General features: G+C 39.3%; 1 long non-coding RNA gene across 1 annotated transcript; it reads right to left on the bottom strand.

Annotated features, from left to right (window-relative positions):
* Positions 1-1610: 1610 nt before the first annotated feature.
* LOC129051447 (uncharacterized) lies at positions 1611-12431 on the bottom strand. The gene is made up of 3 exons (XR_008515731.2): positions 11450-12431; positions 6362-6429; positions 1611-1972 (listed from the first exon to the last, which is right to left on the bottom strand). It is a non-coding gene; the product is annotated as an uncharacterized LOC129051447 (long non-coding RNA).
* Between the last annotated feature and the right edge of the window lie 1057 nt (positions 12432-13488).

Here is a 13488-nt window from a genome sequence, read left to right as displayed (position 1 = left end):
ACATCTAAGCCCAGTAATCACTCTGGACAGGTAACTTGCTGTCCTGTCTTTATTTCTGAAGTTATTTTTGTTTTCAGCAATGAAAGTAACCATGTTTATCATACAGTCTTCTATAAAGATCAAAAATTTAGAATTATGAGCAATTGCGAACTCTCTAAAGAGCCCAGGCTTAGGCCAGGGACAGTGGCTCACGCCTGTAATCCCCACACTCTGGGAGGCCAAAGTGGGTCTCCACTTGAGTGGGTGGTTTGAGACCAGCCTGCCCAACATGGCGAAACCCCGTCTCTACTAAAAATACAAAAATTAGCCCGGCATGGTGGCGCTTGCCTGTAGTCCCAACTACTCAGGAGGCTGAGGCAGCAGAATCACTTGAATCTGGAAGGCAGAGGTTGCAGTGAGCTGAGATCATGCCATTGCACTCCAGCCTGGGTGACAAAGCAAAACTCCATCTTAAAAAAAAAAAAAAAAAAAGACCCCAGGCTTTAGCTCCTAGAAAAATGTGGGATTTCTTTTTCATATCATGATGTTTTAACTTCTGATCAAAATTAAGCTTCTGTGACTGAGGAGACCATCTATCTAGCTCATCCAGTTGCTATTTTCTTCTCTCAGTCTGGGCTACACTTGAAGATCCATTTTCTAAGGCTCCGAGTTCACCTTCAGATTCTGCAGAAATGATTCTTCTTTCACTCCCACAGCCATTCTCTGCCTTCCTAGGGAAAGGATCTCCTTGGATCTTTAGCTCTAGCTGATCTAGAAGCATTTCTGCATACATTATGCCAAACTGTCTCTAGCTGACCTGCCTTTAATCAATTGATAATTACCTCCCAATAGTGGCCATGCCATAATCATCCACTTAATATAGTGCTTTCTATTCTGAAACTCACACTTTCTCCTATTATAACATTTCTGAACTTGAAGTCAAAACATCTTATTATCTGAGATTATATTTAATGGTGTGTGTTTCCCCCACTTCATGGTGCCTTTTATAATGAATCAGGGATTAGAATCAGGTCAAAGCTGGAGATTCCCAGGGGACACTAAGGAGCAAGTGGGAACAGCAAAATCTCCTTGACAATGCAGAAATACTTCAATTCTCCATTATTTTCCTTGATGTTTCTGAGTTCAAGTATTTTAAGACTTTATCTTTCAACTGTATATATTTAAAAGTTTGATTATCACTTTCATCCAAAGGATGTGATTTGGCTCTGTGTCTCCACCCAAATCTCATCTCAAATTGCAATCCCCACGTGTCAAGGGAGGGACCTGTAATTCCCACATGTCGAGGGAGACAGGTGATTGGATCATGGGGGTGGACGGTTCCCTCCATGCTGTTCTCATGATAGTGAGTTCTCATGAGATCTGATGGTTTTATAAGTGTTTGACAGTTCCTCCTTCATACTCATTCACTCTCCCTCTCACCTGCTGCCATGTAAGTTGTGCTTGTTTCTCCTTCTACCATGATTATGTTTCCTGAGGCCTCCCCAGCCATGAGGAACTGTGAGTCAATTAAACCTCTTTTCCTTATAAGTTACCCAGTCTCAGGTATTCTTTATAGCAGTGTGAAAATAGACTAATCCACTAAGGTAATAAGTGTTGAAAGAAAATAGATTCGAAACACAAAAGAAAAATGTTTATTATATATCATTTGAAATCATGGGACATTCATCTCATGGTTAAACAACTTCTGCTGCAAAAATGGACCCACTGTCCACATTCTTTGAAAGCAGCACAGGTAAACAAAGCCTTAAGCTTTCACTCCATCGAGTCAAAGTTCCTAGCAGTCTAGGTGCAGATGCATTACAATTTGTGGTTTTTTCTGTTTGTTTCCAGAGGATCCCTCCAGAAAATCTTCTTTATCTTCTTAATGACTAAACTTCCACAGGGTCTGTCTTGTGTGTCATAAGCAGCTTCCATCTTTCTCCATAAACACCTCTTGTGTTTTCAAACATAATGGCGCAACTCCCATGAAAAACTGAAAGACAAATAGGGATATGTAAGAAGAAAGGCTTGGCACTTAGTGTTAGGATTTTCAACACTAAGTTGTTCATGTAAAGATTCTGTCTTTACCCTTTCATTATGCGTGTGTCCTAGGCTTTTCAAGAGAACATTAGCATTTAAGTTATTCACTTAGAACAGAGCTGTAAGAGTAAAATGCATGAACACAGTCGAAGCATCTGGTTGGGACCATGGCCACCTGTCAGCATTGGATGCTCCCTTTGGTGTGTTTCAGTGAAAATGAATAAACCACATTTCCTTTTAAGCCACTGCATTGAGTTGGGTCTACTTTTTATAGCAGTCTAGTCTTACCCTAGCAAATACATCTTCTCAGCTCAATGTATAGTCATGTGTTGCTTAACAACAAGGATATGTTCTGAGAAATGTATCCTTAGGCAAGTTCTTCATTGTGCATAGCCTACTGGTACTAGGCTGTGCACAATGGTCTAACCTATTGTCATAAGCTAGAAACCTGGACAGTGTGTTACTGTACTGAATAGTAGAGGCAATTGTAGCACAATGGTAAGTATTTGTGTGTCTAAACATAGAAAAGGTACAGTGAAAATACAATATTGTAATCTTATGGGACCACCATCATACATTTGGTCTGTTGTTAACTAAAAGGTCATTATGCGGTGCATGGCTGTGTATCTAAAAGTGACAGGCTGGAGACTTCTAGTGCCCACTTAACATCTCTTTCTTTCAAACACCAGCGGGGATTATACTTTCCTGTTTCTTTCAGTAAATCAGGCCCATGAAACATTCTGGCCAATGAAATGTGAGCATATCACTTTCAGGCTAAAATATTTATTGGCTAATGTGAGACCCTCCAGCTCTCTGTCCTTACTATGTGAATCAAGAAGGTTACACACTTCAGACTGTACAATTGCAAAATAATTGAGTCTCTGTCCACCTCTATCAATCTCCAGGCATAGTGAAACAGAGCCACCCTCTACCCCATAATGGACATCTAGCAATAGTGAGAATTAAACTATTGTCGTGTTAAACACTGAAGTTCGAGGGTTGCTCTTGCTGTAGCACTCTATTAGCCTACATCAAGTAATAGAGATGTTTAAAACTTTATTTAGAAGGTCAGATATTATCAAGTGTAACATTGCATAACTATTTCAATTAGCAAATATACTTGAAAATCAATTTCCAGGTAAGATAACAGACTAAACATATGTATGTACTTTCCATCCCTCCTGAAACTCCATTAAAAGGCAAATAAGGGAGATTTTGTAAGACATATACCCACAAGGATATAGCAGAGGGGAGAACAGCAACAGAATTTTGGAATCTCGAAAACAAATAAATGAATAACAGAGGGTTTGTTATTTAAGAAGGTTGAATCTAAGCCAGAAGTAGAAGCTGAGATTATGCCACAGAACCCTCGAAAGTCTCAGCAAGTGTGCAAACCAGCTACCCCCAGAAGTGGAGAAAAAGAGAAAGTAGGAGGCTAAAATAACAAGACTTGGTTACAAGCATTTAGAGGCCCAGTGTGATGGCTCACGCCTGCAATCCCAGCACTTTGGGAGGCTGAGGCAGGCAGATCACTAAAGCCCAGGAGTTCAGACCAGCCTGAGCAACCTGGTGAAACCCCGTCTACATAAAAATTAGCCAGGCATGGTGGCAAACACCTGTGGTCTCAACTACTTGAGAGGCTGAGGTAGGAGGACCATTTGAGCCTGGGAGGTGGAGGCTGTAGTAAGCTGTGATCATGCCATTGCACTCCAGCTTGGGCAACAGCGTGAGACCCTGTCTTAAAAAGAAAGCACATTTTAGAAATTAGTTTCTATTAGTGTCTGGGCCAATTCCCTCCCCTGGCAAAAGATTGGAGGGTTACGTTCTGAAGACAGTAAACCAGAGCGTCTCTAGGGAATGGATTATGAGTAAAACTTTTGAACTTTAGAGAGATGGGTTAAATGCGCATCTCTACAAAAAATTCTGAGATGCCCCTGATATGGTTTGGCTCTGGGTCCCCACCCAAATCTCATCTCAAATTGTAATCCCCATAATCCCCACATGTCGAGGAAGGGACCAGGTGGGAGGTGATTGGATCATGAAGGTGTTTTCCTCCATGCTGTTCTCGTGATAGTGAGTCAGTTCTCACAGGATCTGATAGTTTTATAAGGCAGTTTTCCCTGGTTTTGCTCACTCTCTCTTGCCTGCCTGCCACCGTATAAGATGAGCCTCTTCCCCTTCTGCCATGATTGTAAGTTTCCTGAGGCCTCCCCAGCCATGTGGAACTGTGAGTCAATTAAACCTCTTTTCTTTATAAATATCCCAATCTCATGTATGTCTTCATAGCAGTGTGAAAATGGACAAATACAGCCCCCAATCTTTTTCCTTACTCATCTTCCTTGGAAGAGTTCAAGCTAAAGGGCCTGCCCAGTTCAAGAGGAAAGACATTGGAGTTCTTTGGGGTTTTTTTGTTTTTTTTTTTTGAGATGGAGTCTCACTCTGTCATCAGGCTGGAGTACAGTGGTGCAATCTCGGCTCACTGCAATTCGCCTCCCAGGTTCAAGCGATTTTCCTGCCTCAGTTTCCCAAGTAGCTGGGACTACAGGTGCGCACCACCACGCCCAGCTAATTTTTGTATTTTTAGTAGAGACAGGGTTTCACCATGTTGGCCAGGCTGGTCTCAATCTCCTGACCTCGTGATCCACCCGCCTCGGCCTCCCAAAGTGCTGGGATTACAGGGTGAGCCACCGCGCCCGGCCGACAGTTATTGGAGTTTTTTAATAAGACACGCTGGCCACCTCGGTGCTTCCAATCAGCTTGTAGGTTGCCCACTAAATCTGAGCAGACAAAAAAAAAAAACATCAAACATGTAAAGAAAGCCTGGGATAAAATATAGAGACCAAACCAAAAAGCAACTTGGAGAAAAAAGCAACTTGGACAAAAGCAGCTTGGAGAAAACAGAGACTATGCGGGAAAAAAATAAATAAAAATCTATCATTACGTTCTCAGATAGGTAAGATAATATGTTACAATAATTAAAAATCCTATACAAATAAAATTCAGAAATAAGAGTTCTGAGAAATTTAAAGTAAAATTGAAAAGTAAACAGAAAAATAGGAAGAAAAAGTTGAGATAGACTTCTAGAAAACAGACTAAAGGGACAAAGTCATTGGAAATTGAAAAATAGTAAGAAATTGGGGAAATCAGTTTAAGAGGTCCAATAATTATCTAATGGCAATTCAAGAAAGAACAAACAGATGAAATAAAGGGGAAGTAATTATCAACAAAATAATTCAAGAATATTTGACAGAACTGAGGACACAAGTTTCCAGATTCAAAGGATCCATCATCTGGGTGTCCAAGAGAGTGAATGAAAAGAGGCACATGTTAAGGCTCTTTACTTGAAGAGCTCTTGCTTTTGCAGCTTCAGAAGACTGAAAATAAAGAGGAAATTCTATAGGTTCTCAGAGAAGAAAAAAATAAATAAAACAAGTTTTCTACAACAGATTAGGAATCTCAGTGGCTTCAGATTGCTCAATAGCAAATATTGAAAACTAGAAGAGAAATAAGCAATACTTTCCTATTCCTATTCTTAAAACTGTGTGGCCAGCTAAACTATCTCTTGTCAGATAAAAAGAAGTTTCAGAAATTCAGGGTTTTTAAAATGTTACTTCTTTTGTATTCCTCCAAAGGAACCCTAAAAGAAGAAGATATGAGATCCAAGAAAAAAAGGCACCCAGTACAAGAGAGAAATAAAGAAAAATCCCAGATCGGTGATGAAAGTCAGAGAAGCTAGCATAACGCTTGCAGAGGACAACCATTCCCAATATTGACAGGTCAGAAGGGTCACAGAGAAATTTTTTCAAGAAGATGAAAGCATTAAAATACCTAATGTGAATGAACTTATTGAAAAGACATTCAGATAATTGTTGAAGAGTTTAGGTCAAATTGCTGATAAGTATGTAGAAAACCACACAAACAAATGAACAAAAAGATAAGGACTGATTCCAGGAGATGTAAAAAGTTGTGCAGGAAAGGAAAAGTTATCAGAGTTTACTAGGCTCAGCACTCGGTAGCATTTACATTATTATAATAATTTAAGCAATGAATATTTGGGGAAACTAAAATTACAGTATAATTACATTAAAAGATTGAAGGGGAGATAATGGAGAGTTTCTTTGGAGATGCAAAGGGATGCAAAAAACAAAGTTAAATCTTCATCTGACATAGCGGGAAGTCAATAAATAATATGTAAAGCTGAAAAATCAGGAAGCAGCAAGACTAATGCATTATTTAGCCACAAGAAGGGAAACACCACGGGGATCAACTAAAAGAGTTGACAGTGGTTTTGGGGAAAAGGGGTAAATGGACTTGAAGGGGACAGATAATTTACATAACAAACCTTGTAGCTACCTCTGGCTCTCTGGAGTGTGTGCCTATGTATCCATAATAAAATAGCCAACGCTCTCCCTGCAGAAGGAAAAGAGTAAAGAACAGTAAAAATGGTAGAGAATTAAACTCAAACATGTACTTTTATAAATAATATGTTCATTTTTACTTAAAATGTTGTGATATTGATGTTTTCAAAAATTCAGATAAACCAACAGAAAATACAATTAATAAAAATCTTTCATTTTGTCTTCGAAACACATGAACATTCTTAAATATTTTAAAATAAAAGTGAGACAGCGCTATTTCTATAGAAAAGTTAAGACACATGACAAATGTATTCAGCAGTTCAAGAAACATGAATTAGAAGTTTCACGAGGAGAAAAGGAGGTTGTTAGAAGAGGAAAAGAAGATCACGGTATTCTAAAAGAAATTGCATCTGTTCAAAAATTGATAAACTATGGTTATATAACATGATACAATTTATACTCATAGATAAACTGCTGAATCCCCAAAATAGAAAATCCAATATGTTTTGAGAGGAAGAGGTTAATAACAAACAACAGTAATAGTCTTAATCTTTGTTACTATTACATATCCTAGGAGATTTTGTCACTAATTTTAGCTTTATCTATTGTAGTAATCAGCCCTTCTCAGTTTTTTTCTCTCCAATTATGCGCAATTTTAATTTCTCAAACTTTCTTATTCATTTGATTCATTTTCAAAGAAGTATGTCCTTTTTCACATATTCAATATTCTGTCAAATATTTTTAATAATTTTAATGGAAATGTTAAATTAACTTCTATTGCCATTGTTAATCTCTCAAGGACCATCTGTTCCACCTGTTCCTATAGATGTTTCTAATTAATGGTTTACTTTTCCTCAAAGTCTGTGTATTTGTAATTATGATTGAAGGATTACAGTGGTCCCTGATGATCATTCAACTGGCTTTCTTCAGCAATTGTAGAGTGTACCATCCCTACAGCAGAGCTCTCTCCAGAATGGGAGCATACTCCAGTCCTCTTTGGGTGGGTGGGTGGGAGGCAAACGGATTTCTTTCCAGGTTGAACAAACAAACAGCATGTAAGTAGGTTAAGGATTTGCCTCAATAAATCCAAGTAAGCCAGGGAAGACATTTCTCTGGGAGTAGGGAGTTTCAGGACATTTCATTCCTCTACAAAGCTGCTTTTCTATTATTTTTCTTTTTCCTAAAGGAAGAGCCACCACTTTATGTAGAGAGTTCATCTGATCTATTACATCTTAAGAGAAAATACCATAGCCAGCTCTCTGTGTACCAGAGCTGAGGACCAGCCCAGCTGGGCTGGCATTCCTTCAATTAATTATGTTGCTAATTGCCACACAGGCTGCTGATTCATTCAACATCATTCAACAAATATTTCCAGCCCTTGCTGATGATGATCTTGGAGTTTTTCCAGGGCTCTGTGGGGAAGGCTGGTACTTGCTTCTTCAGTGACCCATTCCAGATGTCCTTATTTGTTTGTGATTTTCTTGGCGCCATTTTCCCTGTCAAACCAATGTACTTTATAGTTTTCCAAAATTCCTTAAAATATTTGATCTGCTGATAAAACCTCCTCTGTTTTTGTTTTTCAGGACTGCTAAGGATTTAATCTCATTCTTATACTTTGTTAGTCATTTTCCTGGGATCTGGAGAGAAAATGGAGAGGTATATGTGTGCTTCGTCCACCCTCATGATATAGAGATTAGGTTCCTAACTGATTAATTTCTTAATTTACTAGAGTTTCTTGAGTAAATTTCCATGATGTATGTGTTGGTTACTGTATTGTATCCATACACATGCTAGATGTGTATGCATCCTTGCATATCCAAGAATTTTAGCACCCTCTCACATAAACAACAGCTGGGTATAAAATCATGTCTCACAATCCTTTCTTCTCAAAATTCCTTGGGTGTTGCTCCATGGTTATCTGATATTAGGAGACACATTCTGATGACAAACTGCTTTCAGTTCTCATTTAGGTAGTTGTTTTCCTTCCACTCAAATGCTTAATGCATTTTTTCCAATAAACATAAAATTTTAAAACCATATTCAGAATATAACTCAGTGTGGTTCTTGTCATACTTCATCATGCCTCATACCTCTGTTGTCCTTTTTCAATGCGCAGGACACAATCCTCTGCCATTCATTTATCTTCTCTCCTCCATATAGTTCTTGTACATTTTCTCAAATCTCTCCCCTTCTTCCAAGGCATATCTGCTCAAACCATTGAACTCCCCTTCAATGAAAAATTCTTCTACTTCCTCTAATCACTTCATATTCGTGCCATGTTTGAAACCACATTCCCCTCTTAGAAAACCCTTCCCTGCAGCTTTTCCAGATACTCAAAGGGCCAAGATTTTCCACATGCTATTCATAGGCTCAGCCTTTCAATTACATCCTGGTAGCCTCCGAATGCCTCATCTCCAGATTATGACCCCCTTACTGTTGAAGAAGAACTGCAAAGCCTTCCCCATGCCTCTAGTTGCAGGTATCATAGGCATCCTCTTAGTGGATTTCTCTTCTGTTCTTAGTATTATTCTCTTCCCACTTTCCATACTTTCTTAGGCAAAGATCTCCTCTCCCATGGAAACATTTGCTGTGTATACACTAAGCTCTCACAAGGCCCTGTCTTCACCCTAGTTTCTGCTTCCCCAGTTCCAACTGCCTATTCAACACATTAAATTCAACATGTTCAAAGCAGAAGTCATCATCCAATCTTTCTCCTGAGATTCCCATCTCAGAGAATGGCATTTAATTGCTCCAAACCAGATATCTGACTGTCATACTTCTCCTTAATGCCCACATCTAATTAAGGTTGATTCTACATTTTGAAAAATTTCTCATATCTACCTATTTTTATCCATTCCCATGGCTAATCTCCTAGTTTACATTGCCTTTTCCTCCTTAAATTCCTGTGATGACCTCTAATCAGTCTCTCACCATTTGTCTGGTTCTTCTACTATTCATTGTCCACACTCACTAGAGAGCCTTTTTGAAAACATACATATGATCATTATAAAAACTCCTTGTCCTTGTGTTGCATTGTCCATATCTTCATCTCAGGATTATGATTAAAGTGATTCATATAGGAGATGAAGTTTTTTATACGTTAGCCTCTGCTTTTCCTTCAACCTCATTAACTCAGCTTTTCTTTGATTTTTCAACCTTACAGAAATGTTCTTAGTTGTTTAAATGTGACATGTTCTTTTTCAGGTTTGAGACTTTACCCAGGCTTTTACTTCTGTCTGGATTACTTCCCATCTCACCGAAGACATTTTTCTTCATCTAGATAATGCTGACATAGTCCTCAAGTCTGCTCAAATATCACTTCTTCTGGAAAGTGATATTTTCCTGATCCCCCAAGCCAACTAAAGTGCACCTCTGCTAAGCTTTTCACTTCTGTGACAGCACTTCCCATACTCTATACTACTGATTGTGATTTGCTTGTCTTCTAAGGTATATTCAACTCAGTTGGAATAGGTACCATGTTCATTTCATCTGATACTTTCTTGGAATAGGTACCATGTTCATTTCATCTAATACTTTCTTTGGCTTTTCTCAGTATCTGTAATATAAATGTGCTCGATAATTTTCATTCAAGTGGCTCTTTAAAATAAGTTGTTCCTGGTACTTGCTAAGCCTTTTAAAATAAGATCATAATCCTTAGTAATTTTAGCAACATTATCTTCCATTATTATTTTGATTATTTCTTCTTCCTAATTGGCTTTCTTTTTTACTTTTGGAATTCCTAATATTCATTAAATGTCAGCTTGCTTTCTCTCTGAGCTCTAGGAGAGTTTCTTGAACTTCCTTCTACTTGACTGATTCAATGTTCTGCACAGCCTATGTCCAGTTCACTTCTTTCATGACATTTTAAAATACAACCAGCTTGGCAAGGCTGTAGAGAAAAGGGAATGCTTATGCACTGTTGGTGGGAATGTAAATTAGTCCAGCCACTGTGGAAAGCCATTTGGCAATTTCTCAAAGAACTTAAAACAGAACTACCATTTGACCCAGAATTACTGGGTATATACCCGAAAGAAAGCAAATCATTCTAACCAGAAAGACACATGCACTCACATGTTTATCACAGCACTATTCAAAATAGCAAAGACGTGGAATCAACCTAGGTGCTCATTAACAGTGAATTGGATAAAGAAAATATGCTATATACATCATGGAACACTATGCATCCGCAAAAATAATGAAATCATGTCCTCTGCAGCAACATGGATGTGGCTGGAGGCCATCCATGGAGGCTTAGGCTTATCGTAAGCAAATTAACCCAAGAAGAGAAAACCAAATACTGCATGTTCTTACTTATAAGTGAGAACTAAACATTGGACATAAAGATGGCAATGTGGCTGGGCGCAGTGGCTCACACCTGTAATCCCAGAACTTTGGGAGGCCAAGTTGGGTGGATCACGACGTCAAGAGATCGAGACCATCCTGGCCAACATGGTGAAACCCCATTTCTACTAAAAATACAAAAATTGGCTGAGCGTGGTGGTGTGCACCTGTAGTCTCAGCTACTCGGGAGGCTGAGGCAGAAGAATCACTTGAACCTGGGAGGCTGAGATTGCAGTGAGTCAAGATCACGTCACTGCACTCCAGCCTGGCGACAGTGAGACACTGTCTCAAAAAAAAAAAAAAAAAAGATGGCAACCCTACACACTGGGGAATACTGGGTATTGGGGCAAGGGTTGAAAACTACTGGGTACTATCCTCAGTACCTAGGTGGCAGTATCATTGGTACCCCAAACCTCAGCATCATGCAATATCCTTAGGTAAAAAGCCTGCACATGTACCCCCTGAGTTTAAAATAAAAGTTGATTAAAATAAAATAAAACAAAATTCTAACTACAGATCTGTATCTTTTCATAACTGTCGACTCTAGCTCCACAGATGCCACATCCTCTCAGACTTGGTCAAAAATATCAATTAGAGATTTTCTGATACTTTATTCTATCTCATGTTAGGAATTTCACTTCACAGTCTATATTTGCTGGGTTTCTCAGGTCGTTTCCCTTCTTTGGCAGAATCTTTTCTGTCTGTGTTTATCTTTTTCTCTGTTTACTTACCCTTACAGAGTGTGTTTAAAATGGGTTCTGTCTGAATCACTCTAACTATAATACTTTTACATCTCTCAGATCCAGGAAAAAGAAGGATGAAAAATCTGATAGTGCTTTGCTGAAATTGAGATCTGCTTTTCACTAAGCGGTAGAAAACAGCAAGTGGGGGCACTGCCTTCTGCTGCAGGTTACACTCCTGGGTTTGCTGTAGAGCGAGAAGTCAGCTGCACCAGCACCTTCTGCAATACTGGTTCCATCCCTGCCAGGTGTAGGTCAAGAACGAGTGCCACACCTGGCTTCTCTGCCCGGGATGATCTCTTGCACTTCGAGCTTTTGCCAAAGGTACAATCAAGGCTCTTCTTTCCCTGGGGCAAATCTGTCCAAGCTCCGGAGTCGTTTCCAGATAACATGGAGTTCTTCCCGAGGACCTTCAACTTATGCCTCAGCCAGTCATTTCCTTCAAGCAGTGAAGCCCATTAGCGAATCCCTTCTCTTTGCTTCCTGTTGTAAAGGTGCCTTACGATTTCCGCCATATTGATGGCAAACCTCAATAACTTCTAAGTTTGGGCCAGGCGCGGTGGCTCATGCCTGTAATCCCAGCACTTTGGGAGGCCGAGGCGGGTGGATCATGAGGTCAAGAGTTCGAGACCATCCTGGCTAACACGGTGAAATCCCGTCTCTACTAAAAATACAAAAAAAATTAGCCGGGCGTGGTGGCGGGCGCCCGTAGTCCCAGCTACTCCGGAGGCTGAGGCAGGAGAATGGTGTGAATCCTGGAGGCGGAGCTTGCAGTGAGCCGAGATCACGCCACAGCACTCCAGCCTGGGCAACCGAGTGAGACTGTCTCAAAATAATAATAATAATAATAATAATAATTGCTAAGTTTGGTAAAGATTTTTCTCTGTTCATTCTTGGCTACATAAACGGGAAAGTAAAGACAGCCATCTTAACCCAAATGTTCTTTAGAGAATATCACGTTCATCGCCCCCACTTCATCCGTGGGCCGGAAGTTATGTAATCCGTGTGGTGATTATTACTCATCCCTGTAGAAACAGTCTGAATGGCCTATGATTCCTTTGCACTATGGCTCCCCCTTCTGGTTCTGCAATGAGTAATAAGTCTGTCCTGTACTTAAAATCTCTCCTCTAGAATACTCATGAGGCTTGAGGAAAGTGGAGAAATTCCCAGTTTGAGAAAGACACTGTCTATTAACTGGTTAATTCAGATTCCTAAGGAGCTTTTAGCATTTCTTAGGAAACTGCCAGCAGGAATTTGAGTACAACAGCTCCACATCAGGGGAACTCTTCAAGTCAGCCTAAGGATTGTCCTGCCTTGGTCTGGACTCTTTAAAAGGTCAACAGGGAAACACAAACCCTGCGAAGCCATGCCTAGATAGCACACCGAAAAGAAGAATATTTGCTGCCCACCTATAGCTATGCTGCCCTTGGAGGGCTGGAAAATGGCTTCCGTGAGTTTATGAGAAGAAGGAAACACTCTTTGTGATTGAAGACACACCAGCACCCACACACAATTTCTAAGTTTTCTTAACAAGATAAAGATGGGATAATTTAATACTCAGGGAATTCTTTGTTAATGATTCCATTTGTCCTTTATTATCATCCATAATGGTTTAAAAATTACGGTCTAATTGGTGTCTTATGATTTGGTCAAATTCAACATTATGAAATTTAATCAATAAGAAAGGTCTCTGTTGTTCATGACTCTAAAAACTAACTTGATGAAAAATATGAGAATAAATTTGTTTTTTCCCTGCAGTTTATTGTGCTCTCACCATACATGTGTTTTCTGTTTGGAAGGCTGACCTTTACTTTCCTTGTTACCTCAGGCTATAGTTTCAACCAGTAATAATAATCATGTGGGTGTGAGTATGTGTGTGCCTGTGTATATGCCTTAGTTTAATAATCATTTCTATGCATGCACATACATTTGAAATCCTTCAAAATATTAAGAAAACACTTTGGGAATTATTAATTGACTAAAATAATGTTTTCCTTGTGCTAAATAGAGAAGGACTTTGCTTAATAAAA

The sequence above is a fragment of the Pongo abelii genome, chromosome 19 (genome assembly GCF_028885655.2).
Source record: "Pongo abelii isolate AG06213 chromosome 19, NHGRI_mPonAbe1-v2.0_pri, whole genome shotgun sequence".
NCBI classification, from domain to species: domain Eukaryota; kingdom Metazoa; phylum Chordata; class Mammalia; order Primates; family Hominidae; genus Pongo; species Pongo abelii.
This window is presented reverse-complemented; position numbering and strand designations above follow the sequence as displayed.